Below are 5,588 nucleotides of genomic sequence, written 5' to 3' on the forward strand. Positions count from 1 at the left end.
TTCGACGAGCTCTCCCTATCATTTCTTCCAACTCTGGTGGATTATAGAATGGCTGGCCGGGGGAGGCATGTAGGTTAGGCAGTCGGGGTGGTCGATGGGCGGCTTAGGGGAGCTGGTGATGACAGGGGCGGTCAGGCTAGGTCCGGGTGGGGGACCTCCGCCAGGTGACGCTACGGGCAAGCTAGAGTTTCACCGGAGCTCTGCAGCCACGACCACATGAATATTAGTGTAAAAAAATGTTGAGTACATGGGCCGATCCGAATTTGTACTTAATTTCGCGAAGAATATTATAACGTTGCCCGATACCTATCTGGCCTATCCGATACGGCCCAGCTCAACCAGCAGTACGGCGGCCTTGTCTCCCTGTGTCCCCGACGCCCTACGGCCGCCTTTAGCCCCCCGCCCGACGCCCGCGCGCCACCACCTCGCGCCGCCTCTGCCGCACACCAGCGCGACGCATAGAGGGAGCCTTGCCCCCGCTCGCGGGCCACCGGCGACGAGCCTCCGCCCACGCTCGGCGGCCGCTGGCGACGACCCCCCGCCCATGCTCGCCAGCCGCCTGGGACGATCCTGCGCCCCCGCAACGTCGATCCGGCGACCACCCGTGAGTTCATCCCGTTCCCCATTCTCGAACTACTCTGTTTCTGCAGTTCTTGACTTCTCGTTGCTTGATTTCGTTGTCCACCACTTTCCCCTTCTCATTCTCGATCTAGTCTATTTCTGCAGTTCTTGATGACTTCTCGTTGCTTGATTTTTCATGTTCCCCACTTCCTCGTACTGATTAGGGTTTACCATGCTTATTGTATGCAATAGATGGCGCCTCCAAATATGTCTCCAAATACGAGTAGTGCTAGTGCAAGCTGTGTCTTTTGGTTTGTAATTTCTCCGGCTCGGTGTGTGGATGAGAATAAGACAAATGAGGAAGAACAAACTTGATGCGAGCCTGAATGCCTTCTGTTAATTTCCTAAATCTGAGACTGCTATATTTGAGAATCTGAGACCCGCTGTGCTGTAATAGAACTTAAGTAGTTAAAGTAGATTGCAAAGTAATAGAACTTTTGAAATTGTTCTATACGACATGATTGGCATATCATCTGTGTCTCAAATACCAGATTATTGAAATGCTCCCGTTAAATATTTTTTTCTTCACCACCATGGCTTAATAGATACACAAAACAAGCATTTTTAACATTTATTGAAGTAATAGATCCAAGTGGTTTGGTACATTCGTTATCAGCTGTATAGATATTTATATTCATGGTTTTGCAGTCACTGCAGGCCTGTTTCGGTGAAGTAAATCCTAAGGATTCCAATTCCCCTTCCCAATCGGATTCGTGGAAATTGATATTGCTTTTAAGATTGCAATTATGGACTAGGAAAATATCCTTTTGTATTATGTTAAAAGGAATGTCTTTGTATGCAGTGTTGCTGTTATTGGGACAATGATTGCGTGTTGTGACTATAGCTAATCGATAGTAATTGAAGTAACATGCAAGTTGCTCTCCTTTCTATAAGGAAGTGTTATTTTGATAACCACTGTCAATTTTCATATTCTGCATGGCTACTGCTCCATCGTATTTGCCTGCACAATTTTTGTTTTGTTCTCAAGTATTTCCTAATGCTCACACTTTCATAGCTTACTGTTAGGATAACCTTGTGATTTTCTTGCTTGCTAACTTCGGATCAATTCTTTCTGCAGTTGCCTTGGTTAATGTTAGCTTATTGACAAAGATGGCTGATAATGGTAATGCCAAAGGGGGATCTGGCGCCTATACAATTAATCTAGATAACTTCAGTAAGCGACTGAAGGTATTCTATGACCATTGGAAGGAGCACAAGTCTGACCTTTGGAGCTCGTCTGATGCTATTGCCATTGCTACCCCACCTCCTTCTGATGATCTTCGTTATTTGAAATCATCTGCCCTGGATATTTGGTTACTTGGATATGAATTTCCAGAAACGACTAATTGTCTTCATGCACAAGCAAATACATGTTTTATGCAGTCAGAAGAAAGCAAATCTTATTGGGACCCTCAAGAAGGCGGCAAACGAGGCTGTTGGTGCTGACATTGTGTTGCATGTGAAAACCAAGAGTGGTGATGGTTCTGACTTGATGGATAACATAGTGCAGGCTGCTCGTAGTCAATCGAAATCAGACAAGCCAGTTGTTGGACACATTGCCAAAGAGGTACCTGAGGGTAAGCTTCTTGAAACATGGACAGAAAAGTTATCCAGATCAGGCCTACGACTTGCAGATGTAACAAACGGCTTCTCTGAGCTCTTTGCTGTGAAGGACACCACAGAGATCACGTGTGTGAAGAAGGCTGCTTACTTAACTTCATCTATTCTGAAAAATTTTGTGGTTCCTAAGTTGGAGAAGGTTATCGATGAGGAGAAGAAAGTCTCACACTCATCGTTGATGGATGACACAGAGAAGGCTATTCTTGATCCGCTCAAGGTTAAGGTGAAATTGAAGCCTGATAATGTTGATATATGCTACCCTCCAGTCTTTCAAAGTGGGGGTAAGTTTGATCTGAAGCCTGGTGCGTCTAGCAACGACGAGTACTTGTATTATGATTCAGCAAGTGTTATCATCTGTGCAATTGGTTCCAAATACAGTAGCTATTGTTCAAATGTTGCTCGGACATATCTTATTGATGCTACCCCTACGCAGAGTAAAGCATATGAGACCCTTTTGAAAGCTCATGAAGCTGCTGTTGAACAAGTGAAACCAGGCAATCAGATGAGTGCAGTTTATCAAGCTGCAGTGGCAGTGATTGAGAGGGATGCCCCTAAACTTCTTCCTAATCTAACAAAGTCAGCTGGAACTGGAATAGGCCTTGAATTCCGAGAATCTGGCTTAAATCTGAATGCCAAGAATGATCGTAGGATAAAACAGGGAATGGTTTTTAATGTATCCCTTGGTTTGCATAACGTCCAGGCAGAAACAACCAGTGAGAAGACAAAGCAGTTTTCACTGTTGTTAGCTGATACAGTTTTAGTCAAGGAAAGAGGACACGAGATCTTAACAGCACCTTGCTCCAAGGCAGTCAAAGATGTTGCTTATTCGTTCAACGAAGATGATGATGATGCTGCTGAGGTGAAGATAGAGTCGAAGACCATAGATGTCGTGCCAACCAAGGCAACTCTCAGGTCGGACAACCAGGAGATGTCGAAGGAAGAGCTCCGGAGACAGCACCAGGCTGAACTTGCTCGCCAAAAGAATGAAGAGACTGCTAGAAGGCTTGCTGGGGGTGGTTCTGGATCTGGTGAGGGACGTGGTCCTGCGAGGGCTTCAAATGAGCTTGTTGCATATAAGAATGTTAATGATGTACCATTTGTAAGAGATTTGGTGATCCAAGTAGATCAGAAGAATGAAGCTGTCCTCTTACCTATTTATGGCAGTATGGTTCCTTTCCATGTTTCTACTGTCAAGAGTGTGACCAGCCACCAGGACAACCGCACCTGCACTATCCGCATCTTCTTCAATGTGCCTGGCATGCCATTCTCAAATGATAGCAAGCTGAATTCTCAAGGTGCTATCTATCTGAAAGAAATTACATTCCGCTCAAAAGATCCACGACATAGCAGTGAAGTTGTTCAGCAGATCAAAACGTTGAGGAGGCAAGTTGCTTCAAGGGAGTCGGAGAGAGCTGAAAGGGCAACTCTTGTTACCCAGGAGAAACTTCAGATGGGAAACAACAGAATGAAGATGATGAAACTTTCTGATGTGTGGATACGACCTGCATTTGGTGGTCGTGGGAGGAAGCTCACAGGAAATCTTGAGGCTCATTTCAATGGTTTCAGATATTCTACTTCAAGGTCTGATGAGCGCTGTGGACATCATGTATGGAAATATAAAGCATGCCTTTTTCCAGCCTGCAGAGAAAGAAATGATTACTCTCCTTCACTTCCATCTGCACAACCATATCATGGTTGGAAACAAAAAGACAAAGGATGTCCAGTTCTATGTTGAAGTTATGGATGTTGTACAGACTCTTGGGGGCAGTAGAAGATCGGCACTTGATCCTGATGAGATTGAAGAAGAGCAGCGTGAGAGGGATAGGAAGAACAGAATAAACATGGATTTCCAGAACTTTGTGAACAAGGTTAATGACCACTGGTCGCAACCACAGTTCAAGGGGCTTGACCTGGAGTTTGATGTCCCACTTAGAGAGCTTGGGTTCCATGGTGTCCCATATAAAGCTTCCGCTTTCATGCATTCCAACTTCTACATGTTTGGTTGAGCTGATTGAGACTCCCTTCCTTGTGGTGAGCCTGAGCGAGATAGAGATTGTTAATCTGGAGAGGGTGGGCTTTGGAACGAAGAACTTTGACATGGCTATCGTGTTCAAGGACTTCAAGAAGGATGTTCTTCGCATTGATTCCATCCCTTCAGCATCGCTTGACGCGATAAAGGAATGGCTGGACACAACTGACCTCAAGTACTACGAGAGCAGGTTGAATCTGAACTGGCGTCCTATCCTGAAAACTATAATTGATGATCCTCAGAAGTTCATTGACGATGGCGGCTGGGAGTTCCTGAACATGGAGGCGAGCGACTCAGAGACTGGTGATACAGAGGAATCAGACCAAGGCTATGTACCGTCCGACGCTGAGCCTGAGTCCGAGTCAGAAGATGATGACTCCGATAGCGAGTCCTTGGTGGAATCTGACGATGATGATGATGATGAGTCAGTTGAGGACTCAGAGGAGGAGAAGGGCAAGACCTGGGAGGAACTGGAACGTGAGGCAAGCAACGCGGACCGTGAGAATGGTGCAGAGTCGGACAGTGAGGAGGAGAGGAGGCGCCGCAAGGCAAAGACCTTCAGCAAGTCACGTGCACCGGAGCGCAGCAGCTTCAAGGGAGCGCCGCCCTCCAAGAAGCCAAAGTTCAGGTGAAAGCTACCTTCAGCAAGTTGCATGTGCCAGAGCGCAGCAGCTTCAAGGGAGCGCTGCCTCCAAGAAGGAAGTTCAGGTTAGTGGTACCTACCGGTTGCCGTGGCACCGTGGCTGCTTCCTGAACCTCCGTCCCCGGAGTAGACATGTCTGTAGGAGTGTTGTTTGTTATATCTAGATTATCTTGGTATTATCTGCAGTAGCTTAGCCTATTTAGGTGAAATGTGACAGCTGAACTTTAGTGGATGAAATGAGCGTTGAACTTGCATCATTGAGGAAAGGAAATCTAAGTTGATGGATTTGTTAATATCCTCATTGCCTGTAATATTTTCCTAGTTAGGTGGACCTATGGGCTGTATAAGTTTTATTTATGCTTGCAGTTGATCCTTGGTACTTGTAATCGTATATGGCAACAAGGAGGATGTTTGTTGCATGTGGAAGCATTGGGATAGGATAAAAGTTTACTTTCCCTAATTTTTTTCTGGTTGCCTTTTCTTTTCTGTTTTCTGTGTGCATCGGTGCATCCTGTGTAGCATCAACTACATCGATCTGTTTGCCTATGAAGTTTAGCGTCCAGTTTGGATTCTGGAATGTTATGGTGATTGCATTTGACTAGGATGTCAAGTGTGCTCCGGTGTGTGCACAGGGAGAGGGCATGGTGAGTGGAAACTTCTTTGACTTGGAATGAA

At 45.8% G+C, this 5,588-nt stretch overlaps 1 pseudogene; it reads left to right on the plus strand.

Moving 5' to 3' along the window:
• The first annotated feature begins 334 nt into the window (after window positions 1-334).
• LOC136499068 (FACT complex subunit SPT16-like) lies at window positions 335-5,206 on the plus strand (annotated as a pseudogene).
• The last annotated feature ends 382 nt before the right edge of the window (window positions 5,207-5,588 follow it).

The sequence above is a fragment of the Miscanthus floridulus genome, chromosome 13 (genome assembly GCF_019320115.1).
Source record: "Miscanthus floridulus cultivar M001 chromosome 13, ASM1932011v1, whole genome shotgun sequence".
NCBI classification, from domain to species: Eukaryota; Viridiplantae; Streptophyta; class Magnoliopsida; order Poales; family Poaceae; genus Miscanthus; species Miscanthus floridulus.